The 27,948-nt window shown below is 44.2% G+C and overlaps 1 long non-coding RNA gene across 1 annotated transcript; it reads left to right on the forward strand.

Moving 5' to 3' along the window:
- The first annotated feature begins 13 nt into the window (after window positions 1-13).
- LOC107055324 lies at window positions 14-27,911 on the forward strand. The gene is made up of 3 exons (XR_001470380.3): window positions 14-158; window positions 12,813-13,022; window positions 27,746-27,911. It is a non-coding gene; the product is annotated as an uncharacterized LOC107055324 (long non-coding RNA).
- Window positions 27,912-27,948: the final 37 nt, after the last annotated feature.

Below are 27,948 nucleotides of genomic sequence, written 5' to 3' on the forward strand. Positions count from 1 at the left end.
AGGTGAAGGCAATTCACCTGTGTGACTGGAAGGAGTGGAGCCAGGCTCCACCCCTCCTTGACCCCATTTAAGGGCTGACTGCCACTAGGGAAGGATCTCTTTCTGAAGGTCCCTCTTTTTTGGAGTTTTCCACTGTGAGCCTACATCCTTGGACACAGGTGAGCATTTCTTCTTTGATTGTCTCTTTTCCACCATGATATTCTTTCCAGCTATAACACCTGTAAAGTACCACGTGAACTGTGCTACTCTTCCAACTGTACATTGTTGACTGTATACTAGGAGAAAAACAGTGACACAGAGATGTCTGTAATTGCTAAGGAATGTTCTGTAGAACCAAGACTGTTCTCAGTGAAGGAGCTCCCAAGGAGCTGGGAGGGAACAGAATCAGAACAACTTACTTAAAGTGGCTGAAGGAATATTCTATGCTATATAATGTCATGTGGAAGGAGTGTTGAAGAGTGTGGGAGGTTTACCTTGCTCTCTTATGCTTGTTCTGGGGTTATCTGAGCAGGTGGTGAACAACTGCTTGTGCATCACTTGTTACATACATTCATATATGGGCAATCTGATAAAGTACTTGATTTAGCAGCTGGCAACCCTGCATACAACAGAGGGGTTGGAACTTGAGAATCCTTGAGGTCCCTTCCAACCCAAGCCATTCTGTGATTCTCTCTATAGTGTTTATTGTTACAACTATTAACCATTTCCTTTTCTCTTAATACGTAATTCTACCTCAATCCATGAGTTCCATTTTGTCTTTTTTTATTCTCTTCCTCATCCCATTGGGAAGGGAGAAGAGTGAGCGAATAAATGACTGTGTGGCTAACTCAGCCACTTGCTGGGTTAAACTACAAATGCTTTTTAATCTACTTGCTCAAAAAGAAAGGTTGGGCGAGAATTACCATTTCTTCCCTGTCCTATTCTTAAATTGAAGTCATTATGTGGTCTTCACCTGCTGTAACTGAAGTCAGAAGTGCTATCATAACAGTTAATTGAATTACATTGTTAACTGATCTTTCATCTTATATTTATCTTTTTAAGTTTGTATGATTTCAGTCGCATTCATTTTTTTTTTAATTGATACACTTAGATGTATTCTTTTTGGTCTCTATGATTGGAAGGAAACAGAACAATGACAAGTAGGACTTGAAATAAATAATTAAATCTGTTTGGGGTATTAATTTTAGGAATGTTAGTACTATAGCTCCCTGAAAGACTAAAGATTTCCAAGTATTCTGAGAATCATGGAGTTGATTTCAATGTGGAAAATAGTTAAAAAAAACAATTTTTTTGTTCTCTTATCAAGATTAATATATAAGGGCTTTTTGCTTCAGTGATAGCCATATCCAGACAATAAATCTGAAGCAGATGTGTGAAACTTCTTTTATAGTGAAGAGCAATAAATTTGTAGAAATCTGGCATACAGGGGACAAGGTGAGTATGCAATTTGCATAGGGTTCTCATTCTCATTTGGGGGGAATCCTGGGCTGCATCAAGAGAAGTGTTCTCTTTCTGTGGTGTGGAGCTGCCAATGTCTGTGGAGAATGTCAGGGTGTGTGTAGGTCTCTGCAAGGCAGAGAGGCAACAAAGAAGCAGCTGCCTGTGCTGCCCTCCCCTGCAGGCTCCTACTCACCAGGTTGCTGGTTTGCCAGCCATTTCCATAGTGGTGTTGGAAGGAGACACTGCAATCAGCAGGTCCAGTGCCAGCACCTGCAGTAGGGCCAGGGCTCAGCAAAGTGGTATCAAATGTTGTGGTGAGAGCAGGGGGAACTTGGGGAGCTGCCAGGGTCCATGGAAAGGGTACTGTCTGTGGCTGACTTGTCTGTCCTGTATGGTATAGGCCAGTTAGAGAGCTGAGGACAGGCATATGTCCTGCTCCAGTTCCATGTTGGTGCAGATGCCCATCTGCAAGGCAGAGGGAAAGGAAGAAAGGAGCAGCCTCCTGCCCTGCTTCCTTGTGCTGCCCTCCCCTGCACAGCCCTGCTCACTGGGTTGCTGGTCTGCCAGCCATTTCCATGGCTATGTGGGGCTGCCTGTGTCCCCAAGCCTGTGTGGAAAGGGCCACTGCAATCAGCAGGTCTGGTGCCAGCACCTGCAGTGGGGCCAGGGCTCAGCAAACCAGCACTAAACATTGGGGTAGGGTAAGGGGTCCTTGGGGAGCTTCCAGGGCACTGTGAGCAAGATGCCCCAGGAGCAAGGTGGGATTTTGGGAGTGACTTATCTGTCCTGTAGAGCTCTGTCCTCTTGTCAGGAGACGAATGCATGTGAGGACAGGAGTATCTTGCTGTCCCCATGTGTGGCTGTGAGGCAGAAGAGGAGCAGCTGCCATCCATCCCCATGGGCTGCTCCTGCCTGCCACAGCCCTTGCTCACACAGGTACTTGGTGGTGATCTCTGGCTGGCGGTGCCCTTCTGGTCAGCATTCTGGGCTGCTGTGACACCAAGCTGGCTCTGGAACACAGGCACCACCAGCACTGTTCTCTAGTGACATGGCTGTGACAGCTGCAGTGTGGTTCCTGGAGTTGGTGGCTGCCCCTGGTAATGTGGCTGTGACATAGCAGGGCTTGTGCTGCCTAGGATGGGACTGCTGCCTTCTGCTGTCCATGTAATAAAGAAAGCAATATGATGTTCTTCAGTTGGTGCCTGATGGTACTTAGGCTGTGTGAGCATGAAGTTCACAGCCATTGCCTTTCTCTCATTTCCTATTTGGCTCCAGATAGAGATAATGAGAGGAAGGAGGAGCAGTGCCCAATAGCACAGCAGTGGGAAGAGTGCTCCTTCCTCCCCGGAGTCTCAGCACAATGTGGCTGAGTGTTTGTTGAATGCCTTTGGTTCCCATGGCTGGAAGGAGCACTTCTGATCTCATCCTGCCCAGGAGGCCCTGGAAATGCACCTCCCATTGCCAGGAACTCCTCTGAGCACATCCCATGTATAGCAATTGGACAGATCAATATGATGGAAAAGGTGTTACAGCAGAGGTATAATGACAGAAGGACCAGCATGACAGAAAGGTGCTATAAAGGAAGGGAAGAAGATTGCTCACCTGCGTCAGAAAACTCCAGGTTCACAGGGGAAAGGTCCACCAAGAAGGGAGCTCCAGAAAGATCCTTCTCAGTGGCAGTCAGCCCCTAAATGGGGCCTAAGAGATGTGCAGCTAGGCTCCACCCATTCCTGTTGCACAGCTGAACTGTCTTCACCTGTGCTCCCAGGGCTGACCTGGTCCTTCCCCCAGAAGATCAATCAGTGGTTCAGGCTGTGACTCAACACTTCCCATACACTCCAGCCCTTCATGGCATGATTCAATGATTGAGTCAGCTGGAGGGTTAGCCTTCCCTAATACAGGGATCTAACATACTGTGACACTTACACAGTTGCCTGTTGTGATGCAGGTTGGCACAGTGTAAGACAAGTGATGATTGGTTTGTGGTTGAAGTTTGTGCCAATCCTGGAGGCATTCGAGGCTGGATGTGGCTCTGAGGGAAGGCCTCATGGCAGCTGCAGCTCCTCACAGGGAGTGGAGGGGCATGTTATGGAATCATAGATACATAGAATCAGAGTTGTAGAATGGCTCAGATTGGAAGGGACCTTAAAGATCATCTGGTTTCAATCCCCAAACAAATGTTTTAGGCCAAAGAAATGTCATTTATAACTTAGTATGTATTAAAAAAAAAAAACATTCTTCTGCTTCTTTTTGGGAAAGAAATTAAAAACTTCCGAATGAATAGTTCAGCATTAATCTGTGTGGGTTTTCTTTTGTTGTTTGATGAGTCAGATCCTAAAGAAGAAATGACTGCCCTTTTCAGATGGTGTTTCATGCACAGTGTTTTTTCACCTGTTAATGTATTTCCATCACATTACTCACGTTGTGAAGTACACATCATGGCAGCCTTTCCTGAATATTAAGCACAGGATATAAAAACAGGCCTGTCTACTGATCGTGCATTTAATCATGTCTAATAATACTTAAGTATAACCATTGAGAATAATTAGAATCAAGAGCGAACATCTTACTACTGATTTCACAGCATTTTTTTCTGTGAAGTTTCCTTTGAGATACTGAATGAGATGCATCAAGCAGAATATTTTAACACGTTGCTGCTTTAGAAGTAGCTTAGAATGGCCAGTAATTCCAAACCTATTTAGAAACAGGCTCTAATTAAGCTACTTATGATAGTAAGGCAATATCAGTGTTTACATAGAAATCTGTGTCTTGTCTCCAGTGTCAGTCCCATGGGGGCTAATCATAGAATCACAGAACGGCTTGGGTTGGAAGGGGCCTCCAAGCCCACGCTGCCCTCAATGCCTGCTGTGGGCAGGGCTGTCCACCTGACCAGCTCAGGTTGCCCAGAGCCCTGTCCAGCCTGGCCTTGAGCGCCTCCAGGGATGGGGCACCACAGCTTCTCTGGGCAACCAGACATTCCAGTATGTAAGGGCAATGTCCTGCTACAACTGAATACTGCAGTGGAGGAGTGTCCCTTGAAGTCAGTCCCTGTCTCAGTCTGGTCTCTTGTCTTCACTTCTACCTCAGCTTGCAGCAGACTTAAACCTTTGAACTTGGGAAAATCTTCCTCTTCAGATGCAAGAAGAGCCTTTTGTGTCCTATATTAGGTGGCAAGAGTCTGGCACTATGGTGAAAGAACTAGACCATATCCAGCCCTCTTGGGCTCATCCTCTGAGATGGATGCTGGACAGCTACCTGAACTTCTTTTCCTTTGGTTTCCTCTCTGCAAACAGAAAATGAGACCTTCTTGAGCAGTGATGGCTTGAATTTAATAAATTAACGATATCCTCAGCCAGCAGAATTACAGTAGCTGAGAGACGCTAATGTCTCAACCCAGAGGTCAAACATATTTTTGCATTTGTTTGTGTTTTCTAGTCCTGCTTTAAACCAGCTTCCAGATGAGTATAGAAACAGCATCTCAGGAGTCTTGAGATCCTGCCTTTAGCACTGGGCAATTGCCTTGTTGCTCAAGCCATGCTGAGCTCCATGGTATCAGAGTCACACTCTACCAGCACCCACATATGACACTTCAAAGTGTGTTTGGTCAGACTTTACAGACTGATTTTGCATCTCTGCCTGGAATGTGGCCTTACTATTCCAGCTGGCAGTACACTGGGAAAGTGGATTTCCAGCCCAGCACAGGTACTTTCCTCAGTACACAGCTACCTGAGGTAGCTTTCTCTGTCTCTAAGACATCTCTTTATAAAGCACTTATGAACCTAATGACAAAGACTAGTTCAGGTCACTCAAGGCTTTTTCACTCTACCCTGAATGTGATTAACATGATGAATTAGATGAACTTTGAAGTCCCTTACAACCCAAGTCATTCTATGATCATTAGAGAAATATACATCAGGAAAGACCAGATAGTCTTGGACTGTTTTACACTAGATGAGCCACAGATGTCTTTTACAGAGTGAAGTATAAAATACATGTAAATGTTTGTTGCTATGTGTTGGGGTGGCGGGGGGGTAGGGGTGGAGGGGTTTGTTTTATTTTTAATCTAACTCCTGTCTTTCAATGGGACTTTAATTTGACTTCTTAGGAAAAGCAATGAAAAACCTTAATTAAAATTTTGCAGCTCCCTGGACATCTGTTCTCAAGTGTTATATAAAATATTACACATAGTTATAAATATACATTCATGTTTTATTTTAGACACATTAGTAATTGGGATTTTATAGGGCCACAGAGATTTAAGCATACAATTGCAGTAATAGAGGCCTGTGAGCACACACACACGTGCAGATTTCTTCATAGACTTTAGTGTACGTATGTATGCCTGTGTAGAATTTTGTGATGTAAAAACAAAAATTTCTGGAAAAGCTTTTTGGCAAAGAAACAGTCAACTTTCACATTTACAGTGTGTGCCTTCTTCTAACGCTCGTGGTAGACTCACCATTGCTCTTGCCACTGCAGAAATGACTCAAATGTCCTGTATGAGAGGGTATTCAGGGACAGTAATAACCCACAGCGCTTTTCATCCTGTTTGGTGCTCTATAAATGGATATCTGCTACAAGGCATGCTATTAAAGCATCTCCTAAGGATGTGTTTGTAACCACTAGTCAGTTAGGACTTATGCTGCATCCAATGCATCCATCCATTACAGCCAATGCTGCAATATTTAAAACGTTGGAAAGAAGACTGTGAAGGCTCATCATTTGTTTATTCATCTGCTCTGAATGATTCAGTTGATGTGATTTGTTTTCCCCAGATGTGTGTTCCTACGGGCCTCAGTACTACAGCCCAAAAGCTGAAGGTGAGGAACTGTCTGAAACAGTAGTAGCCATAGAAAGATCTCAGTGTTTCTTCTCATGTCATGTCAGACTACGCAGGACAACAAGTGTAGCAAGTCAACCATTCCACAGATTCTGTCAGATTAGTTCATTGTTGAACTTTGGACTTTCCCCGGTCTCCTATCCCTCTTTGTTTTCATTCTTCTTCCCTTTGTACTCCAGAAAATTCTGCCCAGGGAGGTGGTGGAGTCACCATTCCTGAAGGTGTTCAAGAGCTGTGTGGATGTGGCACTGAGGGATGTGGGCAGTGGGTGTGGGAGGGGTGGGCTGATGGTGGGACTGGGTGATCTTAGAGGACTTCTCCAACCTTAATGATTCCATGATCACCTTTCCCAACATGTGCAGAGGCACAGAGCTGTTCAGCTCACCAGAACAAACTTGAAATGGAGACAGTCTGATTTTACCGACTCACTGAATAAGGAACATTTTGTCTGAAACAAGCAGGTTCAGTGACCTTATTATCCAGCTCAGTGCACAGAACATAGGAAAAAACAGAGGTTAGATTCATGGCACATTGCCCTGGGGCTGATGTCCTTGTGGGCTTGTGGTCACAAAGTCCACAATGACTTCCAGGAAGATTGTGACTTCTTCAGTGCTGCCTGGAATGCATCTGCAAGCTTTCACATCTCTGTCCATTTGAGCTGGGATTCTCCTGTGTTTTCTGAATAACACCTGGTGCCTGAGGATTAAATTCCATCTCACAGGACTGTGATATTCTAGACAGACTTTTTGTAATCATTGTTCTCAAATTACACTTTCTTGGAATTCTGCAGCTTGTAGAAAATTGAGAATATTTATGAATTTGGTCTAGTTTGGGGTCAAAACCAACAGAAGAAACAAATCTGCAGCTCAGACGTCTTGCTTTCTAGCCTGTTTAAGCACTTGTGATAACCAAAAATAGTAATGATACTTGCTGCTCAGGAGTATATAAGACTCCTTACAATAAATCTGTCCTACCAAGCAGAAAAAAAAGAAATAAATCCAAATGAACAAATTAAAAAAAAAAGCCAACATAGAGTCAAGTTTAAGATTTCAATTTGACTATCATCTTGGCAGCATGTAAAACAAGCCATAGATAACTGGATTGTGTCTTTTGTGATATATAAAGTTCACTGACAGTGCACTTAGGTCTGAACTACCAAAATCTGTGTTTTCCAAAGCAGGGACTCAGAGTCCACAAAGCCAGATCGAGCTGCCAGTGGTTAGACTTGGGAAGTGCATGAGCTCTGGGGTAGTCTCAGGTAGGAGTCTGATGTAGATTACGTCCATAAGATATGTTAGCATATGGTCTGTGGGACACAGTGATCTACTGTATATGTATGTCTCTAGTGCTGGATTTGTCTTCAGCAGGACAAGGTTTCACAAAATGTTTGCTCTTCCCCTTTGGTGGCCAAAGGGGAAATTGCATGTCACTGTTGAGTTACTGCCTTTAGCTAGCACGTCTCTGCATTGGCTATATCAGTAGAGGCCCTTTATTTAGTGCTGTATACCATAGTGTTTCACAAATGCATGTGAATTTTTTTTCCTGTTCTCATTTCTCAAATACTCTTGTGAGTCAGAGACAAGAAAAGGGTCAGATGAGAAAGGATTCCCACCGCAAAAGTTACCTTAGGGAATTTTAAGGTGGTTTGTTAAGTTCCACAGCCATAGAATCATAGAATTACTCAGGTTGGAAAGGACCTCAAAGTCCAAAGGATCAAGTCCAACTGCAGCCTAACCATAGTACCCTAACTCTAACAACCCTCTGCTAAATCATGTCTCTGAGCACCACATCCAAACGGCTCTTAAACACATACAGGGATGGTGACTCAACCACCTCCCTGGGGAGCCTATTCCAGTGCTTAACCACCCTTTCTGTAAAGAAGTGCTTCCAAACATCCAACCTAAACTTACCTTGGCACAACTTGAGGCCATTTCCCCTCGTCCAGTCACCTGTTGCCAGTGAGAAGAGACCTACCCCGCTCTCACTGTAAACACCTTTCAGGTACTGAAAGAGAGCAATAAGGTCTCCCCTCAGCCTCCTCTGCCCCAGACTAAACAGCCCCAGCTCCCTCAGCCTCTCCTCATAGGGCTGATTTTCCAAGTCCTTCACTGTCCTCGTTGCCCTTCTCTGGACCTGCTCCAGTACCTCCATGTCCTTCTTGTACTGAGGTGCCCAAAACTGAACACAGTACTCAAGGTGAGGCCTCACCAATGCCGAGTGCAGGGGCGTGATGACTTCCCTAGTCCTGCTCACCACACCATTCCTGATGCAAGCCAGGATGCCATTGGCCTTCTTGGTCACCTGGGCACACTGCTGGCTCATATTCAGCCGACTGTCCAACAGTACAACAAGGTCCCTTTCCATCAGGCAGCTTTCCAGCCACACCTCCCCAAGCCTGTATGGTGGCCTGGGGTTGTTGTGACCAAAATGCAGGACCCGACACTTGGCCCTATTGAAACTCATACCGTTAACCTTAGCCCATCGATCCAGTCTATCCAGGTCCCTCTGTAGTGCCTTTCTCCCCTCTGGCAGATCAACACTCCCTCCCAGCTTGATGTCGTCTGCAAACTTACTGAGGGTGCACTCAGTCCCCTCATCAAGATCATCACTGAAGATGTTAAACAGAAGCGGCCCCCAGCACTGAGCCTTGAAGGACACGACTTGTGACGGGCCGCCAACTGAATTCAACTCCATTGACCACGACTCTTTGGGCCCAGCCATCCAGCCAGTGCTGGATGAGAGGTCATATGAGAGGTCTGTCCAGTGATTTGTATAGCTATGTGTCTCAGCCAGGTTTTGGAGCTCCTCAATATCGTATATGGGCTTAATGGATTTTCAACGCCTCTGTCTCATTGATGTAGCTTTTATGTAGATGTAGTGCTAGGAAATTGGAGCCAGCACCAGTTTTGGGCCATCCATGTGCTTCATGACACTATGTTTTAATTTGTATTACACAGCAGGTGAGGAAAATCTGTCTTAATAGCACTCTGTCATAGGAAACAGATGTCTCCGGGTATGATGTATTACACATGGAAATTAATGGATCAGATATAGATGACTTGCTCTATGAAAAGGGATTAAAACACAAGCGAGACTCGCTTTTTCAAGCCTGGAAGATGATACTGGAATCAGTGAAACTGCTTGAGCTGATTTGTTGTGCACAACTTAGCAATTTGAAGAGTGCTTTATCCAAGCAGTGTGTGGTTGCTGGGGACCAGCTATGCCACCAGTGCACCATGAGGAGGTAACTTCCTCATTTCTTTACCCAAGGCATCATGCTGGCCCCAGTGCTAAAGGCCCTTACATAGCAGACCACCCTCAGCACCAGAGCAGGAAGTCTCCTCAGCCCTAAAGCCACCAGGCAGCGTTGCAGGCAGGATGCAGGCCATAGCCTGGCAGTGGGAGAGGGTGTGAGATGCGTGCATCTACCCACTAGGGAAGAAAACAGCTTGTTTCAGGCAGAAGAGGACATGGCAAGCCTGACCTAAATCTGCGATGGCTCAGGTGCAGCAGACTGGAAACACAGTGGCAGCTCCAGATAAATTAAAAATGGGGCAGGCTTTTGTTGGATTGTGGAAATGATTAGCGTGAAACATGATTGTGTCTTACTTAATTGCGTTAATTGAATGTTCCCACATCACATTTCGTATTCAGAGCACTGCTGAATATTGTATGGAAAATAGCCACACAGAGGAGAGCTTTTCAGCAAGACTGAAAAGGACTCATCATGAGGCTGCTTGCCAGTTCATTCAGACCTTGCTGACAGATGTTACAGTGGCTTTCTCCGAGTCACATTTCAGGATTTTCTTTACAACAGTGTAAGCCAAAAATTAGAACTGGCTAAGAACAGGTATTTTGCATATTCATGCGTATGCTCTAAATCTTCTTACACCTCTACAGTTCTCTAAGCCTTAGAGGGAAATTTATCTTAGAATGTTATTTTTGACATTAAGGTTGTCATAGGCATTTTAACTGGAATAACTAGTAGCTGTTTGGTGTTGTTGAGGTATTTTATGGGCACCAATTTTCATATGAATATGCTGATCAAGCTTGCAAGTAGGCAGTTGTTTAAATCCTCCATCAAGCTCTACATAGGCAAATACAAACCCACTTGTAAGGGATAAATAATTTTTCTTGACAAGCACAATGGCTAGCTACTTCAACACAAGTTCTTTGTTGTCTGACTAAAAGATCAAGTCAACAAGTTCAAGCCACTATGACTGCTCAAGTCAATCCACTGTGCTCCACTGCATGATTTCCTAAATGAACCCATAATTATTTTAAATTGGTGGATCTGAAAGGCAGTTCTACTCCAATATTTTTTTAACTTTAGAAATTACCAGTCTGATGCCTGGATATCAATTTTCAGGCAGCTACCACAGGAAAATGCTGAACGGCTGAACCATGATGATATAATGAGGGTTTCTGAGCCTATGTACAATGTGCCTGCAGTATAGGTGTCATTAGCCAGGCGTCTTAAGTTGCAGGGACAGAAAACCTGAAGCAGAGTTTCTGGAATGGGCATGGATGCCTAAGCTTTGTCTGTGGTTAAGGTATGGTAAGCTGAGCAGGTGGCTGCTCCTCACAGCGAAGTCAGAAGGGTGCAGGTGTGGACCTGTCTCTGCCTGCTCCACAATGGGTCCCTGGTGGGTCACAGCACCCCGCTTCACAGCATACCCTGTTCCCCTTCCTTTGTCTCACCTTCTGGCTCAAGGACCACTGTTCTCAACACATGACATTAAAAGTTCCAACGTTATGTTTAAGAGTCAGACTAGGGTCAAAATCCAAATGCTGTGTACCAATGGGGCAACACAGCTACAGAATATTGAGTGTTGTGTGGGCGCTACCCCTATAAGCAGGTGCACTGATCCTACTGGAGGTGTTAGGAAAGACCTTTGCACTTCAACCAAGTGAAATGCTGAAGTAGCATGGAGGTAATGGCCAGACTAGAGACTTTATAAGTGTTGTGAAGCTGGGAATGAGCACTGACTATCTTGCCAGTAACTTTCGGTACAGGGACTATGCTGAGAAAGAATGGTATTTCCAGGCTGCAGATTATGTTTAAGCTAAGCCTATATGTGTGGTTACTACACTGCATAGCTATAGCATCTGAACTTCTTTGGGAACAATGATAAGAAGTTACCCAGACAAAGGGTCAATGCTACCTGTAGTTGGGAAGCTGTCATTCTCTCTTGGCAAGCTCCAAGGTACTTCAATGGGAAGAGTGGTCAGCAGAGACAATGGCAGGCTCTTAGACTTTTATGTAGAACCATAGAACCACTGAATCATAAAAACTGGAAATGACAGTCCAACCATCAGCCCACCCCCACCACGCCCGCTGCCCACATCCCTCAGTGCCACATCCACACGGCTCTTGAACACCTCCAGGGACGGTGACTCCACCACCTCCCTGGGCAGCCTGTGCCACTGCCCCACCGCTGTTTCTGAGAAAAAAAATTTCTCCTAATACCAAACATTACTTCAATTATCTTTCTCCTCAGCTGCTCAAGATGGCAAAGTTTATAATCCTGTATCTGAAAACATAAATAGTATTGCAACTATATGCACTGTCTACACGTACACAGGAGATATGTGTTGCAGTTTCCTCCTGGAACTGTTTGAATTGAAATGTTCTTAGAGACTTTTCATGGAAAATGATGTTTTATAATAGCTTTTCTTGAAAACTACATTCCATGTCCATGTCTTTCATGAGGAATGCATTAGATTGTCTGGAAAAAAAAAAAAGTATCCTTGATTTGCATGTTTTACTTACTCGATTGTCTGCTCATTTTGTTCAAAAAGAGCAAAATTCAATAATGCCCTATTCTTGTCACCTGCCAGATGACATGCTCCATGCTCTGCTGACTTATCTTCCTCAGACATCGTGTTTGGTCATAAAATTGTCTTCTCCAGAAGAAAGAACAGATGATGATACCCACAAGAAGTTGTGGGAAGGGGTTATGCCTCCCCCCAGCAGCTGTGTTGCCCGTGAAGAATCCTTCTTATGTTACATACTAGGATTTGGCATGTTGTACATATGAAGGAGCCAGTGTTGTGAACCTCAGGCATACAGCATGAGTTTCATAAATCAGTGTTTGTTCCTCAACAACAGCATGATTTTTCAGAGGAGTCTATCCTTCTTGGCTTTCATTGCCCTTCCAGCAGTGCTGATTCTGTTTGCAAGGGCAGGGATGGACACAAATCTCTGAGAGCCAAAGAGCAGAAGAACTTCCAGTGTTGGGTAGCCTGAAGTCCATGATTTCAAGAGGCCCACTTGTTCCTGGGGGAAGTTCTCTCTCTTTAAAATGAGTGTTTTTTCTATTTCTTCCTCCCCATAATTCTTCCCAGAGGAAGACCCCCATGCAGTGCCATGCAGAGCTGAAGACCAGCCACTCCAGCAAAAAGATCTCAAAAGATAGGATGCTGACAGCCTGAAAGGAGAAACAAAAGTTGAGGAATATTTCCTCCTCATCCCATATAAATGTGAAGGGGGACTCCCATGGTCTCTTTTCTCTCTCTCTTTTGTTTGCAGTCAAAGGGATGTTGGGGCTCAGCACAGTGAGCTACCATTTTCCAGCTGGACTTCTCAGCAACATCTTCTGCACCCTATGAACAAGGACCCCTTATGAAGGCCTCCCGAGCTCTTTTATTTACATACCCTGGACACAGAGGCAATTACAGAAGGACCAAGATGTCGACACAGTCCTGCTAGGTCTCTAACAGACACAAGGCTCTCAAGCATGTAAGAAATTTTGGGTGCCCTTACAGAACTGACTATGGTTGAGTAAGCCTTTAATTCGAATTAATGGACTGAGCTCATGCAGCACTGCAGTCCTTAACGTCAGACATTGGGAGAAAGTAAAATTTTCCCCCAGAAAACCATAAATGAATGACTATTGTGGGGTCTATTGAGGATTGTCTCCAAAGAGAAATGGAATGTTTTCCTCATGGTGAATCACAAGAGAATGTTACTATATCCTGCTTCTTGCATGGTCTATATATAGAACAAGGAAAGGAATGACTAGTCAACTGTTTGACCTCAGTTTGGGAAAAAAAATCTCTCAAGAAACCTCAAGAACTCACCCCATTAAGCATGCAGAAAACAGTCACAGACCTGGAACCTTAATTATATGCTTGTGGCATCCTACTAGAGAGAAAAGCTTTAGATGTCTGAGAAAAAAGTAAGGAAGGGCTTGTTCATGCTCACATAGCATTTTCCAACAACTATTCCTTCCTTATTTTTTTCATTATCTTTTTTTTTTTTTTTTTGGCTTTTGAAAAACAAACTGAGATCCCTTCTGACCCTTAAGATTCAGTGATTCTGTGAAAAAAAAAAAACCAAAAAAAAACCACTAGGCTGAAGAACCAGGTGAACCTTTGACATTTATGTTTGATTTTCAGCCCCTAGGCATGAACTGAAAACAAAACAAGTCATGCCGCAGAAAGGTCTGTCAAATTGTGTAGACTTTCAGTGACCCTTCTGTTCATAATACTTTCCTGATTCATTTTTTGCTAAGGTTTACCCACCACCTCCTGGTGAACTTGTCCACAAAACACTTACTATTTTTCTGTAGATTTATTTGCTACACATGATAGAAAAGCTCAGCTGATATAAATATGTAGCAAAATTTTTAAAAGTATGTCCAGATACGGAACTCAAGTGCCCAGTATGACTTTTGTTAACTTAGTGATTTGTTCAAATCATTACGAGGACTTCTGCATTACACCTGAACACTCGTAGAACCCTCTACTAATAGCAGAAGCTAAAGATGTCATTTAATTGGACAAATTTTCTGACTCATATTTATGTCTATTTGCATGTGGCACAGTTATTGGCACTGGAATTATGCCTGTATTTTATTATTAACTGTTATTTTGCAAAACTTTCGGCTGAGGATCTTGGTTTACACATTGATTGTTTCAAGCTTCAGTTTGATTGGTACTCCAAACCAGAATTGAATCTGTTGGCAAGGAAGCCATGACCCATCTGCTGGATCCCAGAGAGGTAGAAGGCAGCCTGGTTTGCCCAAGTCTTTATTTCAAGAAGCTTTTGCAGGTGGGAGATGCTCCAGAAGGTTCCAGTTGTCCTAGCCTGGCGGAGCTCACTGCAATAGCATATGCACCTCAGCTCTTGTTGCAAGGCTTGCAGACATCAGATTTGAACAGAGAGTCAAATCTGTTTGCGTATTTAAGAATTACAGTGGGAAGGAAAGAGTACCTTCAATCAATGTCTGAAAATAATAGAAAGAAGAGAAAAATAAGAAGGCGAGATGAGGAAAGGTGAGTCAAAGAAAGGCAAGAAAAGGCCAAAGAAGGCAAGGGAAGGAATAGGATACTAAACATTCACAGACACCCTGCCCCCCCCCCCAACAAAGAACAAAAGCCTCCATCATGATGAAGGTAATCCAAAAAATAATAGTAGAAAACTTGTTCTTGTCTGAACTGACTGGAAAAAATATCTGAGCTAACATGGGACTAGTGGAAAATACTACATGGAGAAACTAGCAAAAATGGTAACGGCAGAGCACATTCTCCTGTAAAAGAATTAGTGCATTTCCAGAGAAAAATCATTATTCTGGAATAAAATCATTTTTATTCTTTTATTTAATAAAACAAAAAGGCTATCCTTTGGGATAACTCTGGGGAAACCTAATGTGACAGTTATTTTCTCCAAATGGGTAAGTCTTTACTTAGAAGACGGGTCCTGTTGACCTTCCAAGAGTGTTTCATACACAGAAATGCTGCACACTTGAGATCACTACCTTGCTTCCTACAAAAAACTGTTTGACTTTTGTTCTTATTTTGTTCCTCATTTCTCCTCTGGGATGGCTGTTTTTACTTTTCACTAATTTTGGGGTCTATAATTCATAGAATCATAGAATCACCAAGGTTGGAAAAGACCTCTAAGATCATCCAGTCCAACTGTACACCTATCACCAGTATTTCCCACTACACCATGTCCCTCACTACAACAACTAAATGTTTCTTGAACACCTCCAATGTTGATGACTCCACCACCTCCTTGGGCAACCTGTTCCAGCACCTCACCACTCTCTCAGAGAATTATTTCCTAACCTCCTACGTGAATCTCTCCAGGTACAGCTTGAGGACATTCCCTCTAGTCCTATTGCTAGCTACATGGGAGAAGAAGCCAACTCCCACCTCACCACAGCCTGCCCTCAGGTGGTTGTAGAGAGCTATAAGGTTTCCCCTGAGCCTCCTCTTCTCCAGACTGAACAATCCCAGCTTCCTCAGCTGCTCCTCATAAGACTTGTGCTCCAGCCCCCTCACCAGCTACGTTGCCCTTCTCTGGACACACATCAGGGCCTCAATGTCTTGCTTGTAGTGAGGGGCCCAAACCTGAACACAGTACTCGAACTATGGCCTCACTAGGGCTGAGTACAGACGGATGATAATTTCCCTGTTCCTGCTGGCAACACTATTTCTGATACAAGCCAGGATGCCATTGGCCTTCTTGGCCACCTGGGCACACTGCTGGCTCGTGTTCAGCTGAGGTGTTGACCAATATCCCCGTATCTGTTTCCTCTATACAGTCTTCCAACCACTCTTCCCCAAGCCTGTAGCATTGCCTAGGGTTGTTGTGGCCAAAGTGCAGGACCCAGCATTTGGTCTTGTTGAACTTCATCCCATTGGCCTCAGCCCAGCTATCCAGCCTGGCAGATCGACACTTCCAGCCAACTTGGTGTCATCTGCAGACTTCCCGAGAGTGCTCTCAATGCCCTCATCCAGGTCATCAATAAAGATATGGAACAGGACAGGCCCCAATTACAACCCCTTGGGGGCACCCCTCATGATCAGTCACCAGCTGGATTTAACTCCATTCAGCACCTCTCCCTGGGCCCAGCCATTCAGCCAGTTCCTTACCCAGCCAAGGGTGTACCTGTCCAAGCCACAGGCTGCCTGTTTCTCCAGAATACCATGGGAGACAGTGTTGAAGGCTTTGCTGAAGTCTAGGTAGAGTGCATCAACAATCCTTCTGTCATCCACCAGGCATTTCACTGGATCATAGAAGCAGATCAGGTTGCTCAAGCAGGACCTGTCTCTCATGAAGCCATATTGGCTAGGCCTGATTCCCCAGCTGTCTCATACATACTGTGTGATCTCCCTCAAGATTATCTGCTCTATAACCTTTCCTGGAAGCAGTCAGGTTGACAGGCCTGTAGTTCTCTGGATCCTCCTTATGACCTTTCTTGTAAATGGGAGTCACATTGGCAAGCCTCCAGTCCTCTGGACCTCTCCGATTGACCAGGAATGCTGATAGATGATGAAAAGCAGCTTGACTGTCACCTCCTCCAGCTCCCTAAGCACCCTTGCGGCAGTGCAAGTGAAGTAGTAAGTCTCTAAATGTTTCCACCTGAATCGTGGGGAGTTTATTCTGTTCCCAATCCAAGACTTCAAGGTCAGGGGGTAGAGTACCGTGATGACAATTTTCAGCAAAGGCTATGAGATAATCCCTTTTCATTTCATTTAATACTTGAGAAATAGCCTTGCTAATTCTACAATAACAAGAGTTTTGTTTTCTTCTGCAGGAAATAAATGGTGTTTATTAGATTTAATTTATTTATTTGATGAAAAATGCTTTGTTTAAATTATGCTAAAATTATTAGTCTTGTGTGAGTCACAAGGATTAGCAGTCATGGGGAACAACAATATGGTTTTAAGAAACGTAGAATTGAGACAGATGAAGTTAACAAGAGGTATTCTTCATTGCTAGAAGATGTGCTGCTTCCTTCAATATAGCCAAGTCATGTGGACTAGCAAAAGCAAAATCTCACTCAAAGCTACCTGAGGTGAGTTTGCTTTACTTTGAGATGGTCTTGTCAAGATTAGCCTTATCCTCCTACCACTCTCAACATTAGAAGGTTTGTTTAAAGATAAAACAGAAAGAGTGTGTTCAGCATCCTTGTTGATATCACTTGTGAGTATTAGCTTTTGTCTACAAGATTCTCCTGTTGGTATCTTACCACTGAAGCCATCCTGATATGGGAGCATGTTCAAACATACAGCGTCCTCTCTGCAGCATTCCTATTCCACCTCTGGTCTTTGTGTTAAGGATAGGATGCAAATGCTTCTTGCAGCGCTACTTACAGCCAAGCACTTGCATATCTAAAGGTGTAATTCTTCTCCTACTTTACAGATAAGTAACTCAAGGACAGGTAAAACGGAAGATTTGTGGGAGGATGATGCATGATGGTATGGACCTTGTTGGAACAACCAATCATACCAAAGGTCAAAGTGTCAATTAGACATTTGTTCTGTGAAATTCATGATCACTAATGCAGTATTAGACTTTTTAAGAGAAAATGTGCCTTGTGTTATTAACACCTGAAAGACCTGATAGCAAGTTACTCTGCCTGGAGAGGTTCCTCCCCGAATTTCATCCCAGATGAAGGGATGTGGCCATCACTCCTTGTTAGCATTATTTGATGATCTCTGCCAACTCAGGGAAGAAGTTGTACATACAGAGCCATCTCACCCACTGCCATGGCTGTCTCCAGCTGAAGTTAACCTCAGGCTGTATGTTTGAAGCAGCTGCTATCCACATGAGTGAAAATGAACAACAGGAGCTTCTATTCAATCACAATGGACAAATGGGGTCAGGGAAATTCTCCCAAACTCTCCGCTGAACACTTCAGCTCACGCAGCAGCACTAAATGCACTACTCTTCACTCTCGCCTGCTTGATGGGGCTTCTAACTCTTTGCAGATGAACGCTGTTTATTTAGCTCCTTGATTAAAGCAGCTGCTGAAGCTAACAGGAACCTCACATTTTGCAGAAAGACAGATAGGAAACTTGAAATGTGGTAACCCTTCCCCTGCCCCACTTTCAAGAGGATATAACTGCTCTTTGTGAAGAGAAGCAGTTTGCGCTACACAAAGCTGAGCAGCCACAATACCTGGAGTCCTGGTGAGAAAAATGAAGGTGCTTCTGCTAAAATGAAATTTCTGAAGTCTGTGTGTCCGTTTCACTTGTTTAGCACAAAATAACCAATTTCCTTTAGTGTGAAAGGCAGAGTGACCTCAGAAAATACAGTCGCTAAACCAGCTTGATTTACAAAAAACTTGAGACTAACTTGCCACATCGATGAGTGACCTGGCGTGCTAGACAAAACACTTTAAGCTCAAAAGGAGGAGCACAGAGAATGTCTTTTCAGCCATTGTAGCATCACCTGTGTTGATAACACGGTTCTTTGTGATTGTTTGAGGTTACCTGCAAACTGGAGTTCATCACTGGATCATTCCATCTGCATGCAAGAGCTAAGGTCTCATTTACTCATGGTGTAAAGCTATCTTCTTATCTTCACTTTCCAAGCTGTTAGCCATGCCTGTGGTGGTCATTTTTTTTTTTTTTTAGTAGGAAGTGACATGGTTTCTGTCTATGAGGATATTGTTAACACATCTGTGCGCCTGGATCAGTTATGACAAAATTGCATCAGTGCAGCTTTTAGCAGAGTAAGATGTCATTCACTCCCTTAGCTGGCAATTTTTTGGCAGATGGTGGGGCAACAAGCACTGCACAGCTTCTCCCTGGCCTGTCCACCTCACAGCTGACCACCCACCCAGCTCACAATATCACTGTCTGTGGATCAAGAACAGTGCACCAACTGCACCAAAGTAAACTACACGAGTTTTCCTTGATGTTATCAGGAGAAAAGAGACCTCACTTGATCTGCCTTTCCCCTCTGTTTACAACATGCTGGTCTTAGGGAATCTCTCTGGCATGTGCGAGCAAGGTCTTGTTTCCCAAGCTTCAAATATCTTTGCAAGACTGATGAAAATCTCTGGAGGACAAAGGGGCAAAAGGATAGCATTATTATCAGGCTGCTGACAACAGCTCTGGAGCCATAAAAATGCCTAACAACTACTTTGTGCCTGAACATCTGAAAAGAAGAGCTGGGCAGAATTTAAACCAAAGTGCCAAAGAACATATTGTTGTGTCTCATCCCCAAGAGAATGAGGAGCACAACCACTTGAGGTGATCAGTTAGCTGTTAGGACACCCATTACAAAATCACACAAGCACTGCACCTACAGGATTTCTTCTGAAGTGATGACTGATTCTCACTCCCTTTGCCGACACTGCAGTAGCTCCAGCTCCTCCACGTCCCCTGTAACACACATACCAGATGAGCACTGTCGTGTGCTGTAGTTCTCCTGAAGCTCTGAGTCCAGATAGTATAGGGATTTAATTCCACCCCCTTTCCCTCAGTTGGACAATATATACTGCTTCCCCACCACAGTGCTGGATTTCACAAAGCATATAGCCCTCAGCTGGATGGTCTTGCTGCTTTGCTAGTCTTGGCAAGTCCACCAAAAAAGATTGCTACAATCAGAGACATACTCATCATGTTCTGACACATTTCATGTGAAACATGTTCAAATGGCAGCTTGTAGAGGCTCAAAGCTGTGCGATGGGGCAGTGCCACTGGCTGTCCTGTGTACTGCTTCCATGCCTGGTGAATTGGCACCCCATAAAGCAACCACCCTTTGCTGGTTACACTTCCAGAGAGACGCACTGGGACTTGGCAAACAAAGACAGAGCAGCCTGGAAGGAGCTGGCCTTCTTGTTCCTTCCTGATAGGAAGCTGATCTCAGGGAGCGCCTTACAGAAAGCTATACATTCTGTTTGTGCTCCCTTCTGCTAAGAAAACATTCAAAGGAGGACATCTTTCCTGCAGAAACTGGAGAAATTCCAGCAGTTTGACAAAACATGACAGCTGTGATACAAACAGCTCCCAGAGGAAAGGATAACTCACAGTGATCTGCCTGCTGACTGACACGTAGCAGTGAGTGTTGCTCCTTGGGCTCCTGTGCTTTAGCAAAATTCATTGGACCCTAGAATCCTACAATCATCTAGGCTGGAAAAGACCTTCAACGTCAAGAGTTTTGTTACAACACAAAGCAGAGAGATAGCAACAGCTATTTTGCTGCGACATGCCAATTTATCTGAAATACCTCTAACTGAAACTGTATTTATCCTTAATTCCTTATTTTTCTCCGGGGAGGAAGGGAGGCACAGCTGTGATGAAAAGCAAGATGGATAAAATGACTGAATTCATCAACATTCTCAAAGTTCATTTCAGCAAAAGCTTCCATTTGATCCTCCTTCCCCTGCTACCACTGGTGATATTTTCATTAGTTTTGATGGAGGCACGGAGAGTGCTTCAGAACAGACACCTCAAACAGAACTGAGTGATGTTATCAGTGAGAAACATGCAGGTGCACATGCACACCAACAAATACAGACAAGATCTCTCTTCTCCCCATTTAGCATTTCCATTAAGGGCAATTTTTTCAAGTCCAAACCTAAGTATAAATGCCTGAAAGGCACTGAACTGCTTAGAAGCAGTCCTCTCAGCCATGCTGCCAGGGGTACTTCTCCATCACCATTTTCTGTCAGACAGTTCTCACCAGAAGAGAACACCACTGACAGGGATGAGGAACAAGACTGGGTTCCCTCTTCCCTAATTACATGGAGGCTCCAACAAACCCTCTAGAGAAAATAGTCCAAACAGCAGCCCAAGAAGAATTCAGATTTGCACTCAGTTCTTGAAACTTCCTGCAAGCAGCAAAGATTCTCCTCGGCTGTAGTGGAATCAGGCTCTTGGCTGGCTGCTGTGAGCAAGCACAGTTCCTGTATGGACATTCCCCTTCTCCTCCGCTCAGATCCCCTCTTGCCAACCAGTGAGTCACCCAGGTTGTAGTGATCCATTGGTGAACCTGATATGAGAACAGATCTGCTCTAAAACTAACCCCAAAAAGTCTGGCCAGCTTTCAGCTTTCCTGCTCACTACATGGAAGAGCAAAATTCTGGCCTGTCACAAGGAGGGAAAAAGGGAACAGGACAACAGTCTCTCTGTGGCAGTGCTGCCATACGCTATCTTCAATGGCTGCTGGAACTGCCCTCTTGGTACAATGCATAGTCCTTAGGAGGTTGAAGAAATGGGATTTTACTATTTGAAACAGTTCTCAAAGTGATATCCACTGTAACCTCTCCAAAACAAGAAAGGCTAAATATTTATCTTTTCATAACTTCTGAACACCACTGTCTGATTTTTAAGGAATGGCCTCTCCAAGGTGTGTGGTTTCTCACAAACTTGGTAAACGTTAGCTCAGAAATTAAGTTGGCCTATTACTGCCTGACAGCGTAGATAGATACCTTGTGAGCAGTCATCCCACTAAGAAGGTGACATTCTCTGAGTCTTCAGTAATTAAAATGCTGTTATTTAATTAGTCTCTCCTAATTTCCTCTCAGAAGACATCATTAGGAAGAGCATTCTCAGTGCATGCAGCATGAAAACATCAACCAGTCTGTTACCCACTACAGCTAAGAATCTAGAGCTTGATTGTCACAGAAATTCATTAAATTGATGCAAGAACCATTGTTTCTACTGCCTTTTGAGAGGAGAAATACAAATTCAGCCTGAGATTTCACCATTGAATGAATGAATGAATGAATGAACAAACGAATGAATGAAAGGACATGACAACTGAACAGGTTTATTATTCAGGCAGTTTATTTCCAGAACCGTTAAATAAATGAATGAATGAACAAATGAATGGATGAAAGGATATGACAACTGAAGAGGTCTGCTATTCAAACATCTTATTTCCGGGACTATCTGCTCTGACCAACTTTGCACTCGCAGCCATCTCTGTGAGGAGCCGCTGTTCCCCATGTCGGCAAGCAGAATCCCACAGAGCTGTCAGGGGTTCCACTGGGAGATGCTCAGACGTCGCCATGGTGCCCACGTGTCATCGCAGTCGCATCTCCAGATGGGGGTGGGCACCAGTTTCCCAAGCAGTGCTAACACAGAAGAAAATAGTGATCTCTTCCCAGTTTGTCTCCATTTCTTGCACATGCTCCATTACTTAAACAGCACAGCTTCTGCAAGGAAATAGCTGTGTGCACAGGCAATGTGCTGCCATGACAGCCATCTCCCAGGGTCCACTCTGTGTGTCCAATGGAAAAAGAGACCGAGTGAGTCTTGCTGATGGCAGAAGAGGGAGATGTGCAACCCCTCCTTTCTTTTAATTGATTGCTGTGCTTTTATTTGATATTTTAGAAGTCTAGAGAGCAATCCAACGAAATCAGTGATGTTCTCTAAGCCACTTAAATCACACTCCTCTCTACATGATCAAGTGCTCTATCTGTAACGGAAAGGTTTGATCTAGAGAGGATGTCTAGATGCAGGACTCAAATGTATGCTGAGTTTGAGGACAACAGTAAACTGGGAGGAGCTGTTGACTTCCTCGAGGGCAGAGAGGCCTTACAGAGAGATGCTGACAAATGGGAGTGCTGGGCAGTCACTGACCACATGGAGTTGAACAGGAGCAAGTGCCAGAGTCTGCCCCGGGATGGGACAACCCTGGGTGTGTGTACAGACTGGGGGATGAGGGGATGATCCCTCATGGAGAGGGATCTGGGAGTTCTGTTCAGAGGTAAATTGAATCTGAGACAGCAGTGTGCCCCGGCAGCCAAACAAGTCAACCCTACCCTGCAGAGCACCAGGCGTGGTGAACTCACACTCACCACTGCAGGACTGTGTCACTGCTGGCATTCAGAGTGGGAGAAGGGCTTCCATGAATTTTTCTAGCAGCTACAAGCCCTGCTTGCAATTACGCTGCAGGGGGCTTTTGTGAACACATTAAGCTCTTTCAGTTGAGGTCTTCTCTAGGTAAAGCTCGCTGCATGTCTGGTGGTAAAGATGCCATTGAAGGATGGAAATTCCTAGGAGGTGTTTGCTTGCTTTGGGGTAGCAAGCACCAAGCCCAGACTCTGAAACATTGGAACTCTAGTCAGTAGTGATGTGGCAGCACTGCATGCCCATGAGGTATAGGCATGGGGTTGGAACAGCAGCAAGTGCTCATGCAGTGAGTGCTGATGATAGTCTCGTGCTGCCCATGCATTCCTAGACTCTCCTTGTGACTAACTAACTGACATTAAGTCAGGAGCTTCAACGTGGTGGTGAGGACTCTGTTGTCAAATAACCTAGAAGTTTCTAAATTCAAGAAAGCTAATAAAGAATTAAGAATTTAAACCTGACTGGACAATGCTGTGCTGAGAAAAAGTGTCCTGAAATGAATCTGGCCCAATCATCTTCCCCAGGATTATTTGGAATGGCTCATTTCTGTGGAATAGAAAGCCCTTGGGTCTAACACTGCAGTTAAATGACACATCCAAATAAAGAAGAAGGGTTGCAAAGCTGTATCCCTGAGCCTGGGCTCTCCAGCTCTGGAACCCAGCTTTCACCGTGTCTAAAGGGCTGAATTGTTCAAGGAGGCAGATGAGGCACCGGGATAGGTAAAATGAGCAGCCTAAAATTTAACAGCAGCATTATGAATGGAAGTCCGCAGACTTTCATGGCTAAGCCAACCCAACACTCCATATTTATTGAGGCTGGGGAGGAGGTGATTTAAGAAACGATCTTTTCTGATAGTGGCAATCAGGAAGAGCTGATGTACTCGCAAACTGCTTCCAAGCATTGTTAATTCCTGCTCACATATGAAGCTTTGTAAGCTCTCTCCTCGTCAGCTGCTTTCAGAAAAGCCGTGCTGGCCCAATATAATGCTTATGCAAATCTTAAAGAGCAGCCATTAAAAACTAGTGAAAAATCCGCGTCCCAAATGAGCGGGACAGTTTGGAAAGAGGAGAATCCAGATCGTCACCGCTCAGCGGCAGCAGAATTCTTATAGAGATGTGCCCTCTCCTGGCCTCGCTGGGAAGGCATGGAGGGACGGTGGGTGCGGGTGGCCACGGGCTCTACGGGGAGTGCATTGCCCTCCTAAAACGTTAGCAAGCAAATCAATGAAATGTGGATCATCCTGGTCATCTCATAGCAACTGGGCATTCGGGTCAAGATTTACATAAATGAGGCGGATGCCCAAAGGTCACTTCCCAGGTGGCCGTTTAAGCGCTGATTTTTCATAAGTGATGAAACACCTGAGCCTAAAGCAGGCTTAATCCCCTTAGGTTTCACTTGGATGGTTGCCAGAGTCTTGAAAGTCACACCTCGGGTTTAGGTGCTTGAAAATGGTAATACGAACCCGGCTCCCAGACCCTGTTTTGTTGTTACTGCTGCTCTTGTTTGTTTGCGGTTCTAAACTGGGGCCCTGAGAGGAAAGTTTTACCCAAATGAGGCTGGGGAAGGCTGCCCAGACAAGCCCTGCCAGACTGCATGGATCCTGGCTGCATGCCCTGCACCTCACAGGGACTTTGGCACAGCGCTACAGCCCAGGGACCCCACAGAAACCCACAGGCAGCTGCCAGCAGTGTCTATCTTACAGATTTCCAGTTATGGAGCGTATTTTATTTGAGTACATTCATATATAGGAGTTGGCTTACTGGTTGTTAAAAACCACACACTCTATTTCAAATACAGTTTTTGTGTAGCTTGCAGTCCGTGTCACTGGTTCATTCCTTTATGCTGCTAGAACAAGCGTGCTTCATGTTTACAGATCCCTATTACTAAGGGATGAACCAACAGGCAACACACTCCCAGTCCCAGGACAAGCTGAACAGTTTGAATGGTTAAAATATCTAATGAAATAAAGCATGTTACAGAGAGAGTGGTGAAGTGCTGGTACAGGCTGCCCAGAGAGGATGTGGATGTTCCATCCATGGAGGTGTTCAAGGCCAGGTTGGATGGGGCCCTGGGCAGCCTGAGCTGGAGGTTGGTGGCTCTGCCTGTGGCAAGGAGGTTGAAGTTCGATGATCCTTGGGGTCCCTTCCAATCCATGCCATTCTATGATTCTATGATTCTACGTTTTCCTAACCTTTTGACGTTTTCCTCTTTAGAATCACCATACCCCTCAAAACGTGGATATCATGGAAGAGTGTGACCCAGGAGTCCTTTCTCAACATTCCTGTCTTTAGACTATGGTTACTGTTTCAGTAAAGTATGTGAGGGACTGTGATTTATCTGACATCTTTATGTAGCCTTTATGTTGTGTAGTAGGTCCATATGTATGGTCTGTGAGTGTGTATATGTATGTGTGTATTTGTTTATTTATTTTTACACTGTTGTTTGCATATAGAATCATTAAGGTTGGAAAAGACCTCTAAAATCACCCAACCAACCATCAGCCCACCCCCACCACACCCACTGCCCACGTCCCTCAGTGCCACATCCACACGGCTCTTGAACACCTCCAGGGATGGTGACTCCACCACCTCCCTGGGCAGCCTGTGCCACTGCCTCACCGCTCTTGCTGAGAAGAAATTGTTCCTAACATCCAACCTGAACCTCCTCTTCAACTTGAGGTGCAACTTGAGGCCATTTTCTCTCATCCTATGACTGTTACTTAGAAAGTAACATCCTATGAGTGTAACTGAGAAAGGAAAAACAACCGTCATGAATTTCTCATGCACAGTTAGATCTCAGTTGTCAGTTGATCGAGACAAGTTATCATTTGGAAGATGGGAGATGTCCTTCTGCTTTCCTGAGTGTTTTGTTTTGTTTTTCTGTCCAAGCAGGGACATAACATAAATAAACCACAGCCACCGAGCTGTTCCTTTTAAATCTGGTGGACCTCAAATGTGGCCCCACTGAGAAAAAAATGGTTAGCAAGCCTTGCAGTTATCTCACACTATTTAATTCTTCCCCCTTGAACACCATGAGAAACACACACATCTAATCCTCTGTTTGGAAATTCTTATGAGAGGAGAAAATTAAATGGAAAGCAGTTCTGAAATGTTAAAAGCGATGTGGCTCTACGGAGTGGATTCATGTGATGTTGTACAGTAACATAATGTGATTTTGACAGTCTGATGTATAAAAATAAGTCAGAAAAAAACCAAATGCATTTCTGGCTTTTAATCCCTTGCTGTCTGGTCTTTCTAGTAAGTTTGATGGAAGTTTGGGAAGAGTTTTCTCTGTTTACAAAAGGTTTAAAAACAAATCTTCTGTCATCCTAGTATAAGAAGTAGCCCTTGGGGCTTATGGGGGAAATGTAGCTTTTACACCCTCAGAAAGTGAAAACAAGGGGATCTTTCCTGATTTATGGCCCCAGCAGTTCCGTTCTAGCAGCAGACATAAAGCCTTGTACTACAAAATTACATAGGTTTGGTCTCCTGGGTGGCTTGGCCCAGCTTGGAAGAAATGCTGTTTCTGTGCTCATGTTCAAGTTGATGATGGTACTCTGTTCCTCTTGCCACACAGGATGAAGCCATGGGAGACATAAGGAGAAAATAGCCTGGGTGGTGTCATGCTATTTGGCTCTGTAGAAATGGGGCTTACTTCTGTTGTAGCCCTTCAGCACAGTAAATGCAGCATCTCCATTAGCAGACCGCCGTCCCTGTATTCTCATGGCAATAATAGGGCTAAGCAGTTTGAGAAACATTTTTGGCACTTGTCCAGCCTTGAGCTTATTTAGCTTGGTTGTAGCTGTAACAGCACATTGCCAGTCGTGTGTTGGCTGGAGTCTGATTTGTTTCAGCTACGCTGACAAAACTGTCCAGTAAGCAGCCAATTAGCATTTGATTTGTTTTAACTTTGCATTCATTTTGCGTAACTAGCTATTACACCAAAGCATTATACTAGATATGATCACTAATTTTACTAGCTTGTTGCCATTATAATATTAAATTCATAGACCAGCCAGGAAGATGTGCTAACAACCAGCTGTTTGGAAACGTGCAGGATTCAAGCTGTCCCAAGAAACTCACTATGAACACATAAGCACACGTCACCTGATGAAGAACCTGGCATTGGCAAATAGCTGCAACATCACAGCTGGGGAAAAAAACGTCCTCCACCATGGACTGTGGGCACACAGGTGAATATGTCAGTTGAGAAGAAGGGGAAGATGGTGGAGAGGGACGAGAGTTAATGTCCTCAAGTTGTGCCAGGGGAGCTTTAGGTTGGATATTAGGAACAATTTCTTCTCAGCAAGAGCGGTGAGGCAGTGGCACAGGCTGCCCAGGGAGGTGGTGCAGTCACCACCCCTGGAGGTGTTGAAGAGCCGTGTGGATGTGGCACTGAGGGACGTGGGCAGTGGGCGTGGTGGGGGTGGGCTGGTGGTTAGAATATGTGATTTTAAGGGTCTTTTCCAACCTTCGTGTTTCTATGACTCTATGATAAAGTCAATATGTAACAGTTTCAATTGTTTAATTATAGAAATATGCAATGATTGGAAAATTATAACAGCACGTGCTGACATTATTGAAACCTGACTAGTGATAGCTGCTACTATTTGGAGTAGATTGCTAAAGCATTAATTACAGTAACAATACATTCCAGTTCATGGCTCCACGTAAAATACACCAAGTGTTCATTCTAAGTGTCACATCTAAGCGTTCAGTCTAAGTGTCATTCTAAGCTCTTGTAGATCATGTGGATATTGAGTAAAAATTTACCAGCACTTAGCTCATTTTGCTATTTTCTTCCTGTTTATTTTTTCAGTGACAATTTTCACTGAGTAGTTCTCTGACTTTCTCTTTTCAGTCATGGATTATACTTTCTGCAATCCTTTCCTTCCCTGAAGGTTTCTCAAGACCTGCCACCTTCTTTTCCGTATGGAGAACTTGACATGTATCTACACTACAGTTCTTATTTTGTAAGAGTATAAGAATGCATTTTGTAAGAATAAAATTTATTTCATTTCAGTAAACAATCCACTGTGGCACTTTAGTCTCTGGTAACTATAT

This window comes from Gallus gallus, chromosome 1, assembly GCF_016699485.2.
Source record: "Gallus gallus isolate bGalGal1 chromosome 1, bGalGal1.mat.broiler.GRCg7b, whole genome shotgun sequence".
Lineage (NCBI taxonomy): Eukaryota > Metazoa > Chordata > Aves > Galliformes > Phasianidae > Gallus > Gallus gallus.